This window comes from Conger conger, chromosome 11 (genome assembly GCF_963514075.1).
Source record: "Conger conger chromosome 11, fConCon1.1, whole genome shotgun sequence".
In the NCBI taxonomy this organism is placed as follows: domain Eukaryota; kingdom Metazoa; phylum Chordata; class Actinopteri; order Anguilliformes; family Congridae; genus Conger; species Conger conger.
In genome coordinates this window covers 18,830,641-18,856,503 of record NC_083770.1, presented here as the reverse complement: position 1 = coordinate 18,856,503, position 25,863 = coordinate 18,830,641, and positions in this window count along the sequence as shown.

The window sequence follows — 25,863 nt, the reverse complement described above, 5'->3', positions numbered from 1 at the left end:
TTTGCAGTAAGGAAGAAAGCCTTTTCTGAATATAATATTTGTAACTTCTTTGATGTAATAGTAATAGACAAATGAAGGCAAAAATAAAGCGTTTGCCGAAAGGTTTCCTAGTTCACTATTAGTGGCAGATACAGTAGTTCTGCTTTGCACAGTCCACAAGCATTTTTCATGTTAAAACAGATTTAAAAGCTGTCTTACAAGCTCGCTGTAAATAATCTCTCTTAGGGGCTGCGCGATGGACCATATCCAGATCAAACTTGAATAAAAACACTTCTAGACCGCGCATTTGAAGTTCGCTGCATGTTATGGGAAAGTCAATGGGACACGGAGACAATGGATGAGGGTAGGCAAAGTTATCTAAATATTGTCTGAGTGCTGGCTGCTGGGGGAAAAACCCTCGCCTCCCATTGGCTGAGGCCTGTCACGTGACCAGGAAGCAGGGGCCGTTGCCTGCGTATTGATGAGCCACTTGGCAGTGTGTAAATCAGGGCTAAACAGAAGAGCGACCCTGGTTTCTGTCATGGAGGCCCGCTTAATTGCACCCGAGACGCTGGTGAGAAGAAAACAAAACAATCTTACTCTCAGACACTGACAGCAGCTACCCCTCCCACCCCCATTTTAAGAGGAATTCTCCCACGATGAAATCCCACGTAACACCCCCCACCCAAAACGCCCAGTAAAACACTAAAAACCAGGCCTACGGAGGGGGTTATGACACAGCACAGAACGCCATTACTCTGCATTTCACATAACTTTAAAGAAAAGAGGCGGAGAACGAACGGTCAATGTTACGCGACCGTCGCTTTCATTGACGGAGCAGGGCCATCGACCCACGTCAAGCGGAAGAGGAGCAAAAAGCGTGGCTTCGCTTTTGTTGTGGACGCTCTCTCTCTCTCCGTCCTATCGCAGGTTCTGAGACGGCTGTAGGCTGCAGTCATCAGAACGGGGCAGAGCCACGTGCGGTTAATGAACCCAGGGAAAGGTCATTATGAAACGGCGATATCAATATTCCGCTGCGGTACGGATGTCATAAAGCACGTCTCCAGGAATGGGAAGAAGATTTAAGGAAGCTCAGATAATGTGCGTAAACGAGGTTAACTGCAGCAGTCTGCATGGAGCCCTGGCCTCCACTCTCCTATCTCCATAGACGTCATTCAAACGCTCTGGCAGGAACCGGGCTACGATTGCTGTGTTTCTACACTCATAATAAACATAATCTGCCTCTTCAATGCTTCACATGAGCATGTATCGATGTACAGCACGATTTTTCCATTTAAAATTCAAAGTTTTTGGATTGGAGTGCAAGTCGTGCTTGATTCAAGGTTAAGGACAGTTTGAAAAATGTTCTCTCTCACACAAGCTTTTGAGTCGGGCGCTTTTTTAATTTCCAAAAATTCAGCTTTTGGAAGATAGGAGGGCTGTAAGCGGACAATACCCTCTGAAGTGAGCTTCCTGTGTGCACGACAGGAACCGAAACATAAGTTGATGATAACTAGCATTTTAGTCTTATCAAAATGCAAAGAAATTTATTGAAGAGCTCTGCATGGATCAAATAGCAGTCAAAAGGGTGCTCTTTGGAAAGACGAGGAAATGCTAATATCTCAAAAAGCTATTATGGCTTGCCAATCGAAAATGTGAAGAGATGAACATGGCAAAAGAATGGAAGTCCTAGGCACTCTTGGTAAAGTAAAAAGTAAAAACATGGAAGAATAAAAACAAGAACTCACTAAGCCAACGTGTTATGCCCTTCACCGAGGCTTTGCAGTGCAGATATTACCACCTAATATTTAAGGTTGAGAGGGAATCGTACACTCTGTGTACTCATAAACGTGGCATGCTGTACATCACAAGGTTGGGCCCTGTCCATGTATCCATCATGTAAGTTTTCCTAATCAGTTCCCATCCGATTCTGAGTCCCACAGAAAGAAGTCTTACATGTTTTAATTGTCTAATGAAACTTAATTGTGTAAAGAAAATCTAATTTTATTATCTCAAGTATAAAATATTAGGTTGTATTAAGTTACTGTTTGCCTGACATTTTTTACCCCATCGTCAAAGCATCTCATCTCATTGGCAATATTTTATTTAGCAATAAATTTGCACAAATAAGACTTTAACTCTAAACGTAAGACTAAAATACTAACTAAAATAATATTGAGACTGACTTATTCTTTGGTTTTTGCAGTGTTCCTGACTCAGCGGCAGCTACCCGTGCAAGTATGAACCCAAATTCTGACATCCACCCCGTCCTATCCCATCTCATTCCATCCCCCCAACAAGAGGGCCCACGCTGAGGGCCCAAACTAAGAGTGAGCGCCTAACAGTGACAATAAATAACCATTAACTTTTCTCTTCCTTTTGTTTCTTTTTTTCCCTTCCTTTTGCATGGATGAACTATAGAAATATGTGAGCCAGTAATCCTATTAATATAGTTTGTGTCCGTGTTACATTTATTCTCTCCTAATCTCCTCCTGTGACTTCCCCTCTCCCCTGTCCCTTGGCTGACCCCGGCCCATGCTCAGCTCAGAGAAATTCAGATTGATACAAACCGTAATGGCCGCTGTGACTTCCATAACAAGAGGCTTGATGGTGTGATCAAGGGAGGTCGAGCCTGACAGCGCGATTTTCACCAGCGCGGGCGGGAGTGTGCAGGTGTGTGTGTGTGTGTGTGTGTGTGTGTGTGTGTGTGTGTGTGTGTGTGTGGTGTCTGACAGTGCCCTGGGTTTCACTTTGAAAATCATATATTCTTGGTCTTATGGATACACTAACATTATTCATTTATTAATTTGAGCCATATAGAATAACACTAATTACTATAGAGCTGTGGTGTGATTCCCTCATGTCTGGAGGAAAGTAGTAGTAGTAGCAGTAGTAATATCAGTAGTAGTAGCAGTAGTAGTATTAGTAGCAGTAGTAGTAGTAGCAGCAGTAGTAGAATTAGTAGCAGCAGTAGTAGTAGTAGTAGTAGTAGCAGCAGCAGTAGTAGTAGTAGTAGCAGCAGTACCAGTAGTAGTAGTAGTAGTAGTAGCAGCAGCAACAGTAGTAGTAGTAGTAGCAGCAGTACCAGTAGTAGTAGTAGTAGTAGTAGCAGCAGTAGCAGTAGTAGTAGTAGTAGCAGCAGTAGTAATGCTGTAGTTATTGCTGGAGTTCCGGTAGAAGTCGTAAGTAGTAACTGTATTATGATTAAAACACAATTTCTTCTCACTCAGGAGGAGATGAATCCCTGTAAACGGGTAGATGGCTTTCAGTGGTTTCTGAAAGGATACTCATTTCTCGGTTAGGCTACGGTTAATGCCGTGGGTCTGCATCTCAGATGTAAGGCGGAGGAGGACCTGCTCAACACACTGGTAATCCGTATGGAAATCCCTGTCGCACGCGGTTCAGACACGGTTTATGGGTGCTGACCACAAGAGCCAGCCTTGAGGCCACGCACATCCGGAACTGCGCTGGTTCGACATTCCTAAGGCCATTAGTTCCACGACCAAATCCAAATGAATCAATCCCTATTCCAAAAACGCTGCTGTAGCCCTCATCTCCATCACCACCTGGCAGAATGGGAATTTCCCCACAGCTGAAAGCCTGCCGGATCCCGGACATGACAAAGGGAAGTTCCCATGGAGTGATCACCAATCCTCTTTGCGTACAGTTGGAAATGTGTGAGACTCGTAACAGAACCCCACCAGTTCTGAAGGATTTCACAGCACAAGGACACAAGAAGAAAGAAAGATGCGGGCGACCAGGAAACAGACCAAACGACCAACAGGCAGACAGACAGACAGAAAGACAGATGCTAGGACTTTTTTTGAATAAATTAAGGAATGTTACTTTCAAAGTACAGCAAGCACCTTTTCTTAAATGAAGAGCTGTTGAACTTCCCACAGTGTATTTGTAAAAAAAACTATATACCACTTATCATTTTCACTTTAATGATGAGTCAAAGCTGTGGACAAATACTGGTCAAGCTGAGGCCAGATAGAACAACAGAAAATGTCGTCACTAAAGAGGCAACATAAAACCAAAATGAATGAATGAATACATATAAGCGTTACTTATTTCTATGTAAATATTATTTTTTTAAACAAATCTGTGATTGCAGAAAACTGTACAAAGTAAAAGAACTTTGAAGGAAAAATGTTGATTGAATCCAGAATAGACAGAAAGGTGGTGTGAACAGAGAAACTGGAGAGAAAAACCGCTTTATAAAATAATCGCAGTGATGAACAGGTGCTGTGGTTCATAACAGATACAGCAGGTCTGCTGACTTCATGATTACAACTCAAATGCAAATTCATCTCAGCAGCATTCACTCAGATTCATTTATTTATTCGGGTGGTTTTTAGCATACTCGCAGTCAACTGTATTTAATTTCACATCACCAATGACAGTCTATCCTTAGCGTGTTTGGATATTAATCACTGATTAAGTGCAGAGTACTGATGCATTCTTGATTCCTGAAATAATCGGTGCTGTTGACATCAGTCAGCACGGAAATGGGGAAAAAGGTTCAGCAAGTTAATATTTATTTTCTTCCATAATTAAACAGATGAAAAATAGTCACACAGCTAATAAACATTCCACATTCTCGCATGACTGTACCGGTCCAAGACACACAGAGCTGGGGTTTGTTTTCATATCCCACAATGCTACGGCCTTATATAAATTAAAGGAAACGTTTCCACTTGTTCAGTCTGCCGGCAGAGCAGGGCAGGGTGGAGATTTGTCAGCCGTTAGCGGGAGGGATTGGCGGGGTTAGCGAAAGCTCCAGTGTGCCTCTAGATGCGGTGTATAGCGCGTTCTGACCGACCCTTACCGTGGGGCCTCTATTAGTGGTATGGTTAAGTCCCAGGGGGCCCGTGGCCTGGGTTTGCCTTTAAATTGGCACTTCCAATCCTTACTTTTGGCCCTCAGTGGAAAAACAGGAACGATAGGAGGAGTGGAAAAAAGTGGAATGTTGCAGGAGTGGCAACATTGCTTGATAAATTAAGAAATGGGCCAAAAAAGAGAACAACTTCAGAAAAGTATATTTAAAACACATCCATCTCACACACAGACTCCCGAATATACAACAAATATGTTTTTCTTTTTTTTGGGGGGAGAAGGGGAGGTTGTTACTGTACCATTATCCTTATCTGCTTTTCTGTGTTTGTGAAAACTTTCCAAACCTTTTTATTTCTGAAATCCCCCTGAGCTGATGTTTTAAATTAAGCCGCAGTTTGTAAATGATCACAGTCAGTGGTTTTGTGCCTTTTGAACATAAAGTGAGACAGGAGAAGGTATGGCCTGATGTCAAGTAAGATGCGTATTCGGTATACGCACATCAGAAACACGAAAACTGGGGGCTCGCAACCAGAGGTTTTCGGGTTCGATTCCCTAGTGAGGCACAGCCATTGTCCGGGAGAGGCGTGGGGAACAGTGTCCACGTAGAAAGTGATTGATGCGGGTTGCCCAGGACGGCGGCGGGAACATCTGGTGACCGGCTAAAAGATGTAAATGAACGATCAGATATTCCCGTAACTGACAGGAATCGGAGCGTTCGCCCCTCTCCGCCGACGCGGCCGGATGAAACGGGCGCGGACGGGAAAGTTCAGAGGAAGAGCGGAGTCTTCCCAGCGGATGCCGGCTCTCCCCCGTGTACCTGCGGGATGACAGAGATGACAGGTGAAAGGTGACGATGAAGGTAGCAGCTCCCAGAATTCCTTTAGCTGCGGCTTCAAGCAGACGGAGCTCTGAGGCAGCGCCGAGAGACAGGAGAAAAAGCCCTTTGAGAGAAGCCCCATTCAGATGTTTTTCTTCCTCATTAATTCAAAGTAGACACCAGTCTTTCCAGGGTCAAACAATACATCTAACGCTTTGCTGTACTTCCCTTTCTGAACGTGCTCTACAGAATATTATTTAGCTGTGTCTTCCGCCTCCGTCCCTTCTCACGTCTGTCTAATAGACGCCGTCGTTGATGTACAGTACGCATTAATAATGACAAAATAGTCGCGGGGTTCGCCGAAACGGAGAGCCGTAAAGTACGGCTTCCGTGGATCTCCGAGCCGGAAGACGAGCCCTCGTGAGTGAAACTCGTCCGATGAAAGCCACAAAAGCCTCACGGTGGCTCCACGCGGAAAAAAAAACCTAATAGGCAATTTACATATACATTTCCCTCCGTTTCAAACGAGCCGAGGGGCTTTTAAAGGCTCACACTGTCGCCCCTTGTGTGCCCCGCACCCCCCGAAACCTCAAATCAAACAGGGGTGACGCGCAACCTGTTACCGCCCGCACTGAGCGTCCCGTTCCCCAAAAACAAAGGCCTTCGTTAAAAACACCTCCAACGGGACGCAGAGAAGACCACGCCGCTCGCTTTCGCGATGAGCGCGAGAAGATGAAGGCGTGACGCACGGAAAATGGGGCGACGCTTTTTTCCCCCGACTTGAAAGCGTCTGGTTTCTGTGCATCGGAGTCGGCCGTTTCAGGTCAGGGTGCTGATGTAGATCTGAGAGGGGAGGGGAGGAATGATGAGCTTGAAAACACGAGGAGCGCTCGACAGGAAGGAAGCCTTCCGGAGTTCGTCTTTGAATCTCTGAAGGTGTCCGGGTCACTGCCTGAACAAAAAAAAACTTCTTTGTGCTCTGTTTTGAATACTGATGAGAATTTATCTACTTAGCATTTATCCAAAGGGCTTCTGTATAACATGTCGTAGAAAGTCCAAAGTATAAAACAAACAACAACTGAAACAGTCATGAAAACAAGTACGGTTAATAAGGGTACTTGCATTCTAAACTACAAATCCCATTCAAAGAGGCTCAGAATCTCCGTACGGCTATTCGGCCACTCAGGAGATACACGTAACTGACATAGTAGCATCACCCATGACCAGACTGAAGAGATGAATCTGGGAAGCTGAACAGGCGTGGTAAACAACTCAACTGATCTGGGGTCCATTTTAAGCTCATTACACAAAATCACGGTGTAAACGATCCTGGTTTCACTCAGGACCCAGAAAGTCAGACGACTGGTTGGTCGATACCGATGGAAACACAATGTGAGGGTCTCGCGAACAAATGCAATTACAGGGTCTGTGCGGCTCCCTGTGGACACATGCTAATGCTAATGCTAACAGAACATAAAGGCTGCAAACCGCTGGGCCTACGCTTCATTTACCCTCTCTCAGGAGCCTGCATCATGTGGAGAATTTCACCAGCGAATACAAAAGGGAAAATTATTACCTGATTCCTCCCTCTCTCCCTCCCTCCGTCTCTGTCTCCCTCTCTCTCTCCCTCTCTCTCTCTCTCTCTCTCTCTCTCTGTATTAGATGTCTGCCAAAGCGTTGCGCTCCCGCCAGGATGACAGAAAATCGACAGTGCGGTTGAGGAAAGCCTTCTGTGCATTGGGGCCTCTGTTTCTAAATACTGGGTCAGGTGTCAGTAAGCTGTAGCAGGCCGGGCGATTGCACAGCTACGCGGCGAGACCGGGGCATTGTTTCTCTGTCAGTGTCAATCCCATTATATCACCGGCGAACACCGGCGAAACAAGGCGCGTATCGATCCCACCGCTTCCTCACCTGTGGGTAAACTTCAGCTGAGGGCTAGAGGTGGGGGTGTCAGGACTGGTTCACACTCAATACGTGTCTGCTTCTACACACTGCAGCAATCTGGAGCAAGCCATAGCATCGCTATTTACTGCTTTACAGAGGCGTAAAGTATTCAGAAAGCTGCAGATTAAATATTAATAATGATTCTTGTCTGTCTTGGCTGCAGTTGAAAAATAACTTTGCCTGGGCGGGTTTTTATCTTATTGCTAATGTTTAAAAGAAAATCGGAATATTTCTGTTTAATGTAGTCTTCCCATGTTGAACATGCATCAGACAGATGGACATGTTATAAACAGGCATTGTGTCACATATGACAATGTTCATAAGAATACGTGAAAAGTAGAACATAACCAAGGCTGTCTGTTCAGGGTACACACACACATGCACACACATCCAGTATGTTCAATAACACGCATACGCATGCGTGGCCAACACTTACACTACACAACCGCAATAACACAGCTAGATACACACATACCCAGGAAACACTTGCAAATACACAGTACATACATAAGCAAGTGTACTGTATACGCACACAATCTCCCAGGTGCTCACAAATTAACACACACACACACGCACACACAATGGAATCACTCCAACGGGGTGTCTCAGGGGTGATCCTGTTTTATTTTTAACGCAGCTGTCCAAATTTCAGATCTTATCTGAATCATGTCTGACAGAGGCTGCACTAAAGCTGACTAATGTACTCCAACTGACGATGGGGAAATTTGCTCACGAGCGGATTCACATAAGAGGGATTCCCATTCGCGGGACGCCCCCCTCCCCCGCACCGTTTTTAAACACACCTGCATTCCTGAGGACCACTGACTCTACTTAATACAGCGAGGCAATGGTGTAATAACACATAGAATTAATCTCCACACTGCCGGCTTGAGCCCTCCAACAGGGGAGAGCTACTGTACAATATCTCCATAAAACAGACTTTACTGCATATGGAATTACACACCTTATGTGCGTCATAAATACCCAGCAATTCATCTATAGGCACAATAAACCACAAAGTATGGATCGCATATATCCTGGGTAACAATATACTTGGCGGGGATGAATTAGACACGACGGCGTGATTTATAAATTATTGGAATATTTAATGAGTGAAGCAGTGGAGTGGAGGCTCAAAGCCGAAACAGAAAGCTAATGAATGGGTGAAGGCAGGCTAACGGCGCTGCCACAAAGAAACACAACGCACTGTATCATTCCAGTATTAATAAAGGCGGGTGACGGGCTTTTGAACATAAGGAAAGTTATGGAAAATATTTCTCACCCAAGGATATAGCACCAGATGTGCAAAGACTTATGGGAGCAATCAGAGGTGGCCTGGGTTCGGCGGTGGGCCTTATTAAGTTAGGCTGTGATCCAGCACCTTCAACTTATTAAGCTGTCAAGAGTTTCAATGATTAAAACCAAGGAAAGGTCACCCACAGACCTTCAGCTTTCTACAGGCCTGATATTTTCTTTTTGGCCTCAGACCTAATGAAGACTTTCTTTTTTCCTTTTTCTTTTTATATTTTATGGGATACATGTAGGCTGAATTTGGCGAAATCGGTCTTTTGAGATGGCCTTTCGTGTCGGAGGGCTGAGAGAATAAAAAACCCCACAATGCTTCCCTCCTCTTTTTTCCCCACCTCAAGTGACTCCATTACCCTCTCCTCTTCTATTACCCCATCTAATGAACACAAACGGTCGAAATTAAAAAAGCCATGCGCATATATAGAATTCCCAGCTGGTCCCCTGTGAGTAGGCACCATTTTAGGTGAGTTTGCAGATCATTAACGCCAGATCACAGAAAGTCAGCGAATGGAAACGCTGGTAATTACAGGACAGGTACTAACCCAGGCATTGTGGGTAGGGGGCGTGGCTTTCTCCTAGGGCACGCCCCTTTCTGCTGACTACGGGATTTCAGCACCCGCCACCCCGATATTAAGGGAATGGGGGTAAAACTAAGGAAGTGGGGGTAAACTTAACGGGGCAGGGGTAAAACTAAGGGGGGGGGCGTAAAACTAAGGGGGCGGGGGGTAAAGTTGAGTTTTAATGAGACCTGTCGCGGTGGCGGTTCTGAGGTGCTCGTACCTCCGTTCTGACAGGTGGAGAGTTATTCACCTGTCAGATGATGTCACGGTGAGTCGGTCGGGGCAGGGTTTGAGGGGGGGCTGTCGCCGGCGGTGCTGAATGTGTCACACTGACGGGGGATCTGCCGTCTCCGCTCATTCCCCAGGTGTGCGCTGACGCTTGTCACCTGCGTCCACAGCCCCCCCCCCCCCCACCCCTCACCTGAGCTCCCGCGGTCTGACAGCGGCCCGGTCACATGACCACACCGCGCGGGAAGTCAGATCCCGCCGCGGGTCAGTGCTGGAGGAGAGAAATAAACATATTTGACATATTCTCCGATCCTCTTCAAAAGTCAACACGACTGATTTAAAAGCGTGTCCTTGATGTCTGTGCGGACTCTAAAAAGTGAATTACTGTACTTCTTCTTCCAAGACACAAGGACAAACTCAAAGCAGGAAATTGCAAATGACAGATTACTTCACTGGACCTTGTCCAGAGATCTGAGTGATTTCCCATAGGCAGGGCGGATCTTTGAGCACTGGGGTGATGGCAGAGGTTGTGTGTGTGTTTCAAAACTGTAGCTATCAGGGGAAATGGTATAATTGGTGGACAGGAATCAAATAAAGTATCGGCTCCGGTGAAAAGCATACAGTAACTTCCAACAAACTTCCATCCATCCAATCATTATCTATCCCGCTCATTCCTGGTCAGGGTCGCGGTGGGTGCTGGAACCTATCCCAGCATACATTGGGCAGAAGTCAGGGATACACCCTGGACATGTCGCCAATCTATGGCTGGACACCAAAAATAAACAAGCCGTTATCTAACACGTCAACGTGTTAAAAAGTATTGTGTGCAGCTGCCATTTTTTAATGGGTATTTATTTATTGTAAACACTGCAATGCATTTTACAATTAAACTGTACAATTCAAAGCAGTGAATCATGAGCTGTACTACACAGTCATAGCAGCTTATGTCTGGTGTTGCATCATGTTAATAACAGTTGTGTGGGATTTACAGTTTATAATGCTTCCTTTTGGCACTGAGCATGGGTGAATGGGGGTGTTGTTTCTGAGGTGTTTCCAGGTGTAATAGCATGCTCTAGAACCTTCCAGCCCAGCACGGACCTTTCCTGTACAGCAGAACCTCTCCACCTCATGGCTGCTGCGGACTCAAGATCAAACGCACGACACACCTGAAGCTGCCTGCTCAATGTTTTCCCAAAAAAGAAACCAACGAAAAATAATAAATGCCGTTTTAAGGAAAGCCTGTTTTATGTTTCTCCATATTACAGTCATATTGCAGTAGCTGGGGCTATACTGGTCTAATTTGTCATCGTAATAAAAAAACATACATGATCCAGCCCACGACTGTACACTACACACATACAACAGACTATGGCCAGGACTAAATCAACACTCGTCCTTTGACAAGATTCAAGAATGTAGTTGTTTTTTCTTCAAAGACAGTTCAGTGATCAATAAAACAATTTCAGCAAACTGAGTATGTGAAGAAAACGTGTAAAACTTGCATTTCTTGTAAGTCAAACTTACAAATGTTGATGAAATCTAGGCCTATGCCTGCCACCCATCCCACCGGAGAGACTTCCTGGGTTTTAATTGCTTGATGATTTATGATATTGTGATATTGAGTCTATGGGAGTGCACTTATTTTACAAATGACTAACAATGCATTTAGAGACATAAATGGGCTGTGTTTTAAATGACTACCAATATATTATGTAGTAAAAATGACTTATTTGTACTTCAATATTTGTGTATGAACTGACGAGGGATACCATTATACACAAGATAAATATAAGTTTCAGAAGTCAGTCTCTAGCGATTCTGCTGTCCACCGCAGAGCAGGACGGACACACGGACAGCGGACAGACATTAACGGCAGCTCCAGGCTCCTCTCGAGGAGTACAATCTGGGTCACAACCTTGTGCCGGTCACACGGCGGGCTGGTTCCGCCCCCACAGCGGCCCCGTCCCTCAGACTCCGGCGAGCGTTCGGCGGAAAGCAGGGCCGGCTCCTCGGGCCCCGGGGGCCCGTCCCCGGCTGGCGGTCCCCCGGCGCCGCGGAGACGCCTCGCGGCGCGGCCCCCCGCTCCGTCATCTCCGGGACGGCTAATTAGCGCGCGCGGCACCGGCCCGCCAACCGCCGCGGAAAGATCTAGACCGGGACCCCGAGTGCTCCGCACGACTGCTGGCAAAATGGAACCTGTTTTCAAGTCATCGCTGAATTCCGCCTAAAATAAAAAATAACGCTCCCTCTTTTTTTCCTCTCTCTCCCTCTCTCTTTCTCCCCTGTCTTCAGCGCTCCCTGGATTGTGTGACCTATATAAAGTGTTTTTACCTGAGGCTGCCTCTCTCTCTTCGCCTTTATTCCTCTCTCATTTCCCTACAGAAAATCATGTGGGGGAAAGAGAGAGAGAGAGGGAGAGAGAAAAGCAACGCTGAAATGAAGCTAAACAGAGGATTCATGCCAGGGGGACAAAGAAGAGAAGAAGAAGAAGAAGAAGAAAAAAAACAATGGCACAGAAAGTTTTTCAAAAAAGCGTTGTACCCTACAGAGGGTAGAAAGTACGGGGGTTGAGGAGGGGTGGGTGGGGAGGTTGGGGGTAGGTTATGTAAAAGGCCCAAAGAGACCCAACCGAGACAACGTCCCCCAGGGAGCGGGAAACAAAGTGGCCCTTCCAAAGACCGGCCCTATTTCACATACTGTAAATGTGCTCTTCCGCTTCCAGACGATCAGACTCCATTTCACAGCAGCACCAGCTAACACTGACTGACAGAATGGCCTCTTTCAGCAGTTAAGTATCCTGATAGGAGAACTACTGTAGGTGTGTAACAACACATGACTGAAGGGCTTTTAAAGTTGCTAACAACTCCTCGGGATAACATTGTGCTCGACTTATTTTTCCTTTGTGCGCGATTGTCGAGGGCCTCGCTAAACCCTATCCGTCTGCCTCTGTGATCAGTTACCCGTTCATTATGCGCAGTTCCATCAACATTTTGAAATGCTTGAACGCCGTTTTTCTAATAGTTCCCAGGACACTCTCGTCTGGTATGGAAGAGAAAAAAGGCCCTTTCGCTTGAAAGCTCTAGTTACCTGAAACAAATTGCCTGAAGAAATCCGAACTGTAACAACCCTGGAAGAGGTAGAGAGACACATAGCTGTTCACATGAAAGCACAATACTCTTGTGTTTCAGGTTGAAATTGTCCGCTTAAAAAAAAAAAGAAAAAGAAAGGATAGGAAAAAAAAAAAAAGCAACTTTGTACTCGGTGTGTGTACCTGCATTTTGTGCTTTGGGCAAAAACGTTCCCTTTTACCACATTTCCCCGGTATAAAAGCCTCCACGCAGATGCAAGGCTCTGTATCACAGCTTGCTTAAGTGAGCGTAATGCTGCATGTTAAGATGTTGCCAGTGCGGTTCACGGAGGAACAACACATTCCCCTGAACAGCCACAAGCAAATGTGCCGCGAGCCAATCTGTGTTCTCAGCCGACTTCGTATCTCCAACACTTCATTTACAGCCTGGATCCCGCTCCATTGTGCTGCAGAGGGCCACTTCTTTCAGTAAGCTGCGTGTGGGCAGGGGCCTTTGTTTCTGATCTCCCCGCCGTGGAAATAAAATGTAATATTTTGGGAGGCTGATTGCAGCACATCTGCACTGTGAAAAAAGACACGCCCTCACAAAATCGCCATTGGCCACCTGCCCTAGTCCGACTTTACCCATGACCCCCTGCTTCATCTATCAGCGGGTGAGTGCGCTGCTTCCTGGACAAAGAGGAGAGGGATTGGAGTCTGCTCCTCTGAGCCCTGTCTGCCTGTTCACTCTGCCAAGACCCAGAGCAGAGACTTAACACTTTATTCCACCCGAGGTAGAAATTACAGTATAAACACATTAAAGACATAAACAATCGGCACTCGCATTTGAACCTCATTCATATAAGACATTCAAACATTAAAATAGGACACAATTGCATAAGACTGACTCCAGAATTATGCAGCTTAATCCGAGCGGGTAGCCCCTCTCACATGACGCACAGAGACCCCCTCCCAACTCAGGTCACCACTCCCCCACCGCCCCCACCGATGGGACTCCCCGTTTAAACAAATGACCGGCCTCAAATGAAGGAGAATGGGTAATGGGGATAATATGCCCTGTTTCAATCTATTCTGCTTTCATTATTTTGCTTCAGCATTTCTACGAACAAACATGCACTTCTACGAACAAACACGGAGTCAGCCTGATGGCATGATCAAAAGACAGTTATCGAGAATATCACGACATAAAAAAAAACTTGCCTTGCACCCAGACACACCACATGTATAGTATATACATACGGATATACACCCACTGACCCCTTTATCAGGTAGACCTGTACACCAGCTTGTTTATGCAAATATTTAATCAGCCAATCATGTGGCAGCAACTAAATGCAAAAAAGCATGCAGACGTGGTCAAGAGGTTCAGCTGCTTTTCAGACCAAATGTCAGAACGGGGTAGAAATGTGATCTAAGTGACTTTGACCGTGGAATGATTGCTGGTGCCAGACAGGATGGTTTGAGTATCTCAGAACCTGCTGATCTCCTTGGATTTCCACACACAACAATCTCTAGAGTTTGCAGAGAATGGTGCGAAAAACAAAAACATCCAGTGAGCAGTTTCTGTGGGCAGAAACAACAGTGGTATGCAGAAGAGCATCTCTGAACACACAACACCTCAAATCTCTTAAGTGGATAGGCTACAGCAGCAGAAGACAAATAAGTCTAAAAACTAACTCTAATAAATACCTAATAAAGTGCTCACTGAGTGTATACTCATTGAATACCTCAAAGGGAAAAAGAACAGAGTTCATTCCGAGTTCAATCAGAAGCAATAACAGGAGGCTTAAAAAGGGAGAGAGGAATCTCTCCCGCTCCAGTCCACCGCGCCCATAGGTGTTGCTAAAGCGATTAGCCGCCAGCGATCGGGCCTCTCGCCAAATCAGCTTTGACACGGTCAGAGCGGCGGGCGGCGTCTCGTGCGGCGCGGGAACCTGGCGGTCAGGTGAGGCCGGCGCTGCGGCGCGTCGGTGCGGAACTCCCCGGTCGGGTGCGCGGAGTTCAGCCCGGCGCTAGCGGGAGCTGCTGTGTGCGGATTGCTGACACATAATCGTTTTTCAGGAAGAGCGCCTCAGTCAGAGGGTGAAGCCTGAAACAACACACAAACAAACACACACACACACAGGCGCTCCTGCAAATACACACACACACACACACACACATACACACAGGCACTCGTGCAAATACACACACACACACACACAGACACTTGTGCAAATATACACACACACACACACACACACACAGTCACTCGTGCAAATACACACACACACACACACACACACAGACACTCGTGCAAATACACACACACACACACACACACACACAAACACTCGTGCAAATACACACACACACACACACACACACACAAACACTCGTGCAAATACACACACACAAACACACACACAGACACACATGCCCACAACCACACACACACACACACAAACACTCGTGCAAATACACACATACACAGGTGCTCGTGCAAATACACACACAAACACACACACACACACACACGCACACAAAGACACAGACATACATGCTCACACACACAAAAACACACTCGCAGACACACATACACAAACAAACACACACACACACACACACACACACAGGCGCTAGTGCAAACACACACACAAACACACACATACACACACACACGCACACACACACACAGACACACAAACACAGGCTAGAGCCTGAAATGCACAAACACACAGGTGTGCACACATACATAGGTGCTCGCTCTCACACACACTCTCACACACACACACACACACACACACACACACACACAAAATGTAGAAGAGTAAAATAAAAATCAGAAGGGGAGGCAGACAGAACGAGGTCAATCTCAGGAGCGATCCCCCCTGTTTCTGACTATCGGCTGAAAGCAGGTTCATCGCTTAAGCAGGCGACGGCGAGGGTTTGGCTCTGCGCCTCGCGCTCCCCCAATTAGGATGAGTCATGAGCGTGTGCGGGGCCAGGCTTTCGGGGGGAATACATTAGCTGAGCGCTGGCAGGGAACTGTCGCGCCATTTCTTTTTTAGATTTTTTTTTGGGGGGGGGGGGTGTGTTGGCATTGCCCCCGGCTCTGTGCTCCAGTGTCCCCCGCGGCACTGCTGAACCGGGCCATGACCCCGCCACCCGCCACCCGCCACAACTTCTGGGGAGGGCAGGGTAGCCGAGTGGCCGAGTGTTTGACAGGCAGCTGTAGAGTTGCTGGGTCGAGCCCCTGGTTGGCATACAGGGATGCTGACCTGCATCTGGAGAGAGGAAGTTGGGTCCCTCAAACAACCAACCTGCTGTTGAGGCCTTCCGCATGCCCCTCAACCCCAAAATCTGCTCCGGGGGCTTTTCCCCTGCTCTCTCTCTCTCTCTCTCCTCTCTCTCTCTCTCTCCCCATTTGCAGCTCTTCTCTCAGGCATTTCTCCCAGGGAAACGTCCGTCTGCACCTCTGTGTGGCTTCTCAATGGGGTGGTGAGCTGCAGGCTAACTCTAGGTGCAGTACGCATTTCAGAGGGATGTGACAATCACCAAAACACACGGAGCTGCATTCACCCCAGTGGCTGGAGGAGGAGGGGGCAAAGTCAAGTCCTCAAATGAAGGAACGATTGTGAGTCTCCAAGGTGTCTCATACATAGAGTTATATGGTACATACTGCACATACACAAAAGTATACAGATATACTTTTGACAGCAACAGTACCTGACACCACCGTGGTCTCATTTTTAGTCCTTCCTTTCCATCAACCCTCCTCAGGATAATACCCCAGCGCTGTCAGGTCAGTGTAATGCGAGCAGGCTCTGGATGGGCTCGTTCTGTGTAAGGAGCGTTCCCCTGTCAGGGTGAATCAGTAGCCCCGGGGACAGATTTGGGCTGGCAGGGCCCTAGGCCAGGGGCCTGATGGAAAGGAAGCCCACCTGCCCGCCCAACCCCCCCTCCCCCCCAGAAAAATGTCCCGACAGCTCCCCCACACAGGAAGTCATAGTTGATTGACAGCTGTCACTGCACCTGACTAACCCGATGTACCTACACATGAAAGACTGATAAACGTATGAATACTTTGGATGTTTTTGGGTACCCCCCCCCCCCTCACCTTTCCCACTGACACAGTGCGGTACAGTATGTGTGTTCCCTCAGAAAGTTTTCTTCATCCATGTATCAGTACTGTAGGATAATTCAGTGCCATGTACAGTGCAGCCCCTAATCCTGAGAAGAGTTTCAGAAGTAAACTTTTTCTGAAATAACACATAAGCCATTGAGGGAAAGTTCTGTCTACGGAAAACAAAAAAACGTGGCGCAATTAACGTGGCAGACCTGGAACAAATACGTCATTATTTCAGATTCAAATACTCTGTGCACAATTGAGTATTGTGCAAATGAGCCAACCAAGGGGACCAGAAGGTATTTCATAGGTTCCAATACACCAGACAAGCTCAGTAATGCCCAGAAAAGTAGTTGAATTCAAAACAAGTGTGTATTTGACCCCAGGTCTGTGAAGGTTGGTAAAGCGTTGCTGTCTCACCCCCTGGTGTTTGTGCTGGTGTCTGGTCTGGGCTTCCCTCCCCTGGCGTCACACCTATCCCAGTCCTGAAAGCCCCACTCTGCAGTTTACATGTGTTCCGCCCCATTTAGCATGCGACACGGGCACTGTGCCACGCTGACTTCTAACCCCAGCGGGGGTGGGGGCGTGGGGGGGGTCTGAGGAGCGGGTTGAGGCGTGTGAGGGGGGGGTTTTGACTGCAAGCCTCCGGGGAACACACAAGGGGGGCTCTAATGGTAATTTGAGTGTAAAATCTGGTCTGTGGGAGAAAGGTCAACGTATCTGCATAAGCCCCTTGAGCCAGGCTTAGGGCCCTGTCGGCAGGGAGCAGAAGAACCGTTTCCCCTGTCTTAAGGCCCGATTTAGACCCCGGCCCTGGAACCTCCTGTCAGAGGACCTGTGGGGGTCGGGGGGTGAGCAGTGTTTGTGCATGTCTAACCGGGCTCTGCATCCTGAAGGTGAGGGGAGGGGGGGGGGGTTGATCGATTTCTACCACCCCACTCACCCTGCCTTTCACCGCTAGGCCACCCCAGAGCCAGGGTCCCATTCTGCCCGAGAGGGGGAGGGGGGGGGGCAGTCGTGGAATGATCCAGAACACTGCTGAACCCGTGGGTGTCAGTCAGCTGCTAATGCCAGGTATCAGAGGGGAGCCTGTGCTCAGATCTCACACACACACACACACACACACACACACACACACGGGCGTATGCTGTGTTCGCTGTTGCGGCTTGTTTGGTTTGACTTTAATGTGCTGTATTGCTGTTGTCACATAGATTTGGGGACCAATCAGAGATCACTGGGGCTCAGACAGCTGGCTCCTGCAGGGGAGATACGCACTGTGCTGTGTGATGCTGAATCTCTATTCACACTGTGAGACTTCACACACAAAACACACGCACAGAGACACTTGCATGAACACACACGCACACTCGCATTTAGGTCCACACACATGTGCATGCACACACACACACACACGCACACACACACGCATGCTCACAGGTTTACACACATGCACTCACACACAGACACGCATACACACATGCCTGCACACACACACACACACACACACACACACACACACACACACACGAACACTTGCATGCAGATCCACACACAGACACGCATACACACATGCCTGCACACACACACACACACACACACACACACACATGCACACACACACACACGCACACTTGCATGCAGATCCACACACAGACAAGCATACACACATGCATGCTCACAGGTTTACACACATGCACATACACACAGACACACATGCATGCACGCACACATACACACACACAATTATATAATATGAATAACTTTTCATTTCCCTCAGATTGCTGCATTGCTTAATCATTCATAGTTAAGGAGCAGGGGTTTAACAAGACGCGCTTAATTACAGAGGAACATATGTGCTCCTATTTGGCAAAACCCACTTAGAGGAAGAAGAAGGGGAAAAAAAGCGGGAAAGGCAGATCTTTCCGTCAGAGGGTGCGACAGATTTAAGGGCTCTGGTAATGGAGGAGGCTGGGCACATCTAAACCGTGTTTTCATAATAAAAATAGTGTCAGGCTTAATTTCCCCTCTGAAGGCTTGTAACAATGAGGCGTTTTGAAGCTGCACAGGCCCGCCACGAAATACCATCCCCGGAGTATTAGCAATATTTTTAAACATGTGGGAACGCTTTCCCTCGTACATAAAAGAGCGCGTATCCCCCAGGGGAGAGAGGGAGAGCCTCCATATAATGTTCATTTTGACAACTTTTCTGGCCGTTTCGTATGGCATTAACCTTCAGAGGACCCCTCTGTTTACTCTTAAGGTTTCGCCCTGTTGCTAGCAATGCCAACTCCCCCCCCCCCCCCCCCCCCGCCCCTCCTCCCTCCTCTCCCCAAAAATAAAGAGCCCAGAGGTACAGCTGATTACCAGGCCGTCATTAATTAAAAGTGGCCCACGCGCTCTAAACGTGACCCTCACGTCCAAACAAAAAAGGAGCCTTCCGAGAAGAACAAAATGGCCGACTCCCAGGTGGTAACAGGAAAGTTAGAAGTTTGATTCCAGAAAGGGGTGACGGGTGGGGAGGGCGGGTGTTTCCTGCTATTTGATCTGAAGGCCAATGCTAGCCAGACTACAGGTGCTTTGGATAAAACGTCAATGTTATCCACCATCCATCTACTCCCGCCATGGTAGGAATTCAACTGTATTGAAGATACAAGGTCTCCTTTCAGAATATGCCACTGAAGACGCTTTCTTAGTCTTGGTGATTAATTTAAAATGAACACAGAACAGGTCATTCCACATCCTGTGTTCATCGTAGCACCATGTAAACCTGGTCTTGAACATTCACACACTCAAAAACTAAACACGAGGAAAAAAGTTGAGTCTTCAAAATAGCATCCTAGTGTCAGCACAAAACGTATTTCTGACTACCCCCTATAGCCATTTCCACTGCTGATAGACCTCGACTCGATCTGTTCCATTTTGAAAACACAGCACTGCAGTATGTTATAAACTTTATTTGACCTTACATGTCCCAAAAGCCAAGGAAATTAATTCAGTCCTACTCCAAGGTTCTTCATCCATAACTCTGGAAATTAATTTTAGCAAATCATTTTGCCCCCTGGTTCCCACAACTATAACCTTCACTCATTTCAATAACCATCAAACTCCTGCCATTACGCAAGTGCCTATAAAAACCTCACACCACACTGTAACACTTGGCTTTGTTACTCAAAGCATACAAAAAAGCAGAAAAGCGTGTGGCAGTTATGAATCCCTACGCACAAACAAACACACGCACAGAGACACATACACACAAACATGCATGCATACAGACACACTCATCCACACGTACACAGACACACATGCACACACAACACAGGACACACACAGCACACACACAGCTGTGAGATGGCACACACACATGCACACACACGCACACACACATATACACACACACACACACACACATGCACACACACACACACACATGCACACACACACACACACATGCACACACACACACACACATATACACACACACACATACGCACACAAGCACACACACAGCAGTGAGACGGCACACACACACATTCACACACACAGCACGCACAGACACACACAGCAGTGAGAGGGCACACACACACACACGCACACACACAGTGCACACACACACACACAAGCACACACACACACGCACACAAGCACACACACACACACACACAAGCACACACACAGTGCGCGCACACACACACAGCAGTGAGACGGCACACACACACACACACACATGCACACACACAGCACGCACAGACACACACAGCAGTGAGAGGGCACACACACACACACACACACGCACACACACACACACACACACACAGACACACACACACACACACACACAGACACACACACACACACACAGACACACACACACACACACAGACACACACACACACACACACAGACACATACACACACACACAGACACACACACACACACAGGTGAAATGAAGGATTCCAGGGAGGAAGAAGAGAAGTGGATGAGGGGGACATCAATGGGGGAAGAGTGTAATGGATGGGGATAGATGGCCGGTGTAATATTATACCAGACGCTGAAGCATTACAATATCTGCACTGAATAAATGTTAACCTATAATCCCCGCACTAAGAACACTGCCACTGTTTGTCCTCCTTGACAGGGAGCACATCGATTTTTCCGTGCCGAATGCTCAAACACAGCTCTCTGCGATTGATGACTTCCAATTAAAGGTGTGGAGAACATTTCCCTTTTGCTAGCGATTCTTAATATTTAATAGATCTGACCAGCCAAAAAAAAAAGCATTTCAATTGAATTTGGATTTTGTCTACTTTGTCTCTCTCCTCACCCTTGGCTGCAAAGCTACTGTTGGGCTTGACCTCCGAGCTGGACCTCTGACCCCTGACCCCTGACCTGGAGACATCTGACCAGTCACCACTCAGGGGGCAGGGAATTAATAGAAGTGCAGCTTGTTAATTGCATAAGAGAACCACTAAAGGATTCATCACCTCAGTCATGGCCATTGCTTTCCTTTGACCCCCCCTCGCCCCCACCCCCCCACCACCACCCCCCCCGACAGCTCCCAGAAGGCATTTCCCCCCGGTCACATCTGTGGTTTTCCTATACCCGGCCATGTTTGCCGAATAATTATTCAGCATCAAACCTTATTAATCAAGTCGATGCAGCGTTTTAAATGGAAATTGCCGGATTAATACAAGCATCCATTTTGTCCGGGAAATCTTGATGGCTTTAGCCCACTAATCGAATTGGAATATAAAAGAAGGCGAGGGGGGGGCGGGGGGCTGATTGAATTAGGGAGAGGCTTCCCGCACATTAAATCACGGCTGCCAGCAGGTCCCAGGTTGAACGCTAACGCACGTCTTAGCCTCGCGACAGACCATGACGCTCTAATGACGATCATACAATCTGGCAGAAGTGTACACAGCATATCCGCACACGCACTTTCACACGACACCAGCGTGTGCCTGCGCGCTAATCCTCACCGTAATTTCAGTTACTTTCTGCCAGTTATCTTCCGTTACTTATTAAAGGATCACACAGGCACACACAGACATACAAGGGGCAGGACAACACATTCAAACAGCAACAGAGAAAATTGATTTCCTGGGCTCACAGATCTCTCAGATTTCTATGTATATTTTTATTTTGCCTTAATTTTACCAGGAAGTCCCACTGAGATCTCGTTTCCAAGAGATGCCTGGCAATAATACACATTAAACACATCAAACATATAATACAGTAGAAATATAAAAGTAGTCAAAAAGAAGAGCAATAACAGGTCATAAGTCAGAATGCAGATCAGTAACAGGAGCACACATCTTGCAGAATACTGTGAATATTTTATATTAAAACTGATTAGAAGTATAACACTAAAAGTGGTCAATCTGGAGTTTTGACTGGAGATTATTCCAGAACCAGGGTGTAAAGAAGTCAAATGCTCTTTCTGATCTCTAAGGCAGTGACTATTTTCTTCCTATTTCTGAGTGCGGTTCTCTCCCGGTGAGCGTTTTTAAGTGACAAGTGTGTGCTCGGCCAGGCCAATTATTCTCAGACATTACCTGTGGATGACATTCCCTTCACCTACCTACAAACACCCTTCACACAAAAAACTATGCATTCACCTGGTTTGGGAATACTCTGTAAAGTTAAAACTGTTAGTTAAAAGTAGAAAAAGTCACTCAAACAGGATCAACCTCAGCCCCTTTACGTTGAAATACTGACCACTGTTCACAATAATAAATAAAACAATTATCTCGGGAAAAGCGTTCATTTTCACCCGGGCTGAACGCCTGTCTCGGGCAGAGTTAACCGCACAACGGACCTGTGAGGAAGAGACACGACGGAAGAGACACGACGGAAGAGACACGACGGAAGAACACCTCAGAACGTACACGGCGCCGAAGCGCGCTGTTCTTTATCCCGCTCTCCCCTTGATGCGCGCGCGATACCCCCCGCGCTGACTGACGGACGGATTAGATCGGACGGCTGACAGGCTCGGCGGCGGCGGTGCGCGATCCTCCGAGGGGCCGTTTGTGTCGAACAACAAGGCGGGAGGGATCCTCCCTTTGTCGGGGAACAGAGAGCGAGGGTTCGCCCAGGGTGCCGGCGCGGATGCGAGGCTGGGCCGATTACAATCGACCGCGCCGAGGAAGAGGCTCTCTCTCAGGCTTGTCACTTTCCGTCATCTGCGCCGGGGCGACTGACAGGAGCTTACAGCAGCCCTGCGAGTGTGTGTTTGTGTGGGAAGAGTACAGAGTCTCATCCACCCCGGGGGGGACGGGGGGGGGATTTCCTGTATTTGATATGACACTGTGCTGATATGACAGCATGCAGATAGATAAGATTTAGCGGGGCACATAAACTATGTAAGGCCGGGAGAAAAATGTACACATACACACAGGCACAGAGCGAGACGCACACCACACGCACACACACACACACACACACACATGAACAAACACACACAGAGACACAAAGTGAGACACACGCACACACACACCACAACACACAAACACACACACACACACACACAAACACACACACCACACATACACACAGGCACAGAGCGAGACACACACCACACACACACACACACGAACACACACACCACACACACACACAGAGACACCAAGTGAGACACACGCACACACACACCAAACAAACACACACACACACATACATACACACAGATGCGCTCATACACACAGAGAGGCAGTGAGACACATATTTGTACACACAAGCACCACATGTGTACAAACATGCAGACTGACGCACTCACACACCCACACGTACACACACAAACACACACACAGACATACAGCGAGAAACACACACACATGCGCACACACACACAAACACATACAGTGAGAAACACACACACAGACACACAGACACAGAAATTCAGACTGACAGCCACGTTCACGCACACACAAACACACACACGCACGCACACAGACACAGCGTTGTGGTGTGTGAATGCTGTCTGGATCTGCTTCAGATGGCAAAATGCAAAAATGTTCTCCTGTGATTTACTATTCCATAAAGAGCGGTATTCACCGAGAAAAGACACAAAACAAATCTTCCTTATCTGTGCGCATTTCTCCCGATGGCTGAGTGGGCTAATAACAGCCCATAAATAATTGAATTTGTTCTGCAGAGGAACTATCGAGTACTTGTTTTTTTTCCTCTTTTCTTTTTGTAAAAAGATTTTTTATGCATCTCACAGTGGTCAGAATCAATTCTATTTTAGTTTATTATTGAATACACAACATTCAACTGATTTGTAAAGGAGACAACCTTGAATTAAACTCTTAAAAAAAAAAGATAACAGCTAGGAACGGCCGCTGGTATGGCGGAACGCGGTCTGGGAGCGTTCATGCTGACACACAGGGAAACAGCACGCTGTATATCAAACGCAGGACTGCAGCCTGGCCTCTTGTACAAACGACACTGCGGGAAAAAATACATCTTCAAAGGGCTTTTAAATTTATTTTTAAAGCCACTACGGTCTTGCTATGTTTGGCTTGGGTCGAACGTGAAGAAATATAAGTGAGCTATTTATATTTTTTGGCAAAAAATCCATAGCGTCACAACAGGCCGATCGGTCATGTATTGTTTTTGTTTAGCGGGTCACGGGTGACAGTTTGAAGATGTAGTGCGGTCTGGACGCGGCTGAAGGATACGCCGCGCGGAGTTCACACGCCACGGCTCCGATTTATATTCCGCCCAACCCCGTTCGGCTCGCCCGCGTCTCACAGGAGCGCCTCCTCGCTAACGCGGGCCCGTTTAGGCAGGGGCGTGCCCTGCCGGACAATCACCAGCAAGGGCTGCTCGAGGAGCTGGACCTGGGTGCCCGCTCTGCCTGATGGGCCCCTTTGATAAAAAAAAGTATTATTACTGTTGTTGTCATTCGTTTCCTCAATTCATTTTGATTAAATATTATATTCTGTATAAAAACTGGGTGTTGTAAAAGTTTTTCTAGGTTGGTGCGCCCTCAAAACGTCTCTGCAAGGACCTGGTCTGTAGAGAAAGCCTGTGTTTATTGGGAAATGACTGTATCCATGCTAAAGACGTTACTATGGTGAATGACTGTCATTTACAGTGTTACCGTATATGAATCCAGGCCAGAATAATGTCGGCTAACGCATGTATTCCCTTTATATTAAGAGTAGATATTTATACAATTGTCAATTAAAATCATAATTAAAAATATGTATTTATTCATTATTTCACCAGGAAGCCTCACAGAGATTGACATCTCTTTTTCCAGGGGGCGTGAACAAAGTGTCAATCACAGGACGCACCAATGAGAAGGCAATAAGACGGATAATGCGTGTGAACACGGCCCATACTGAATGTTAATTTCAGCTCTGACTGCAAGTCAATCCGGTTCACCTGTCCTCCCATAACTCTGCATGTGTCCGTGTTTTAGACGAATCCCCCCCTAAACACAGCCCCTCTCCGAGGCCGGTTATCCCCCTACGTAAGCCCTCAGCATTCCACGGCAAGTCAGCCCCCTCGCGCATCGCCAAAAAACCAAAGCGCCCGCTCGCCGTGATTTATGATGTCATTAATGTCAAGCTATCAGTGGACAAGAGGAGAGAGACAACAACGAAGCTGACTAAAAACAAATAGTTTTGATTAAACTCAAGGACATTCCGCACAGCTTTCCGTCCAAAGGCATTTATCACTTTCAGAGCTGACCCCGTCCCACCCCCCCTCGCTCTCCTATCCTCCAGAACGTACAGAGCAATCTGAGCAAACACAGATACGGAGGGTTTGAGCTTTAATCTGCGCGCCCCCAAAGTTTTTCAAGAGTTTTATCAATTCATTTAATTCCAAACAGATTACTGGCCGACAGGTTTTTAAACAAACGATGTTGACACGCGCTGGGATTAAAGCGTGATGTCTTGACACGTATGTGCTTCCCGCTAACGAGGACGGCCGCCACGCAAAACCTCTCTGAGGACGCCCGGCCCCAGAGCTAGATTACTGTTT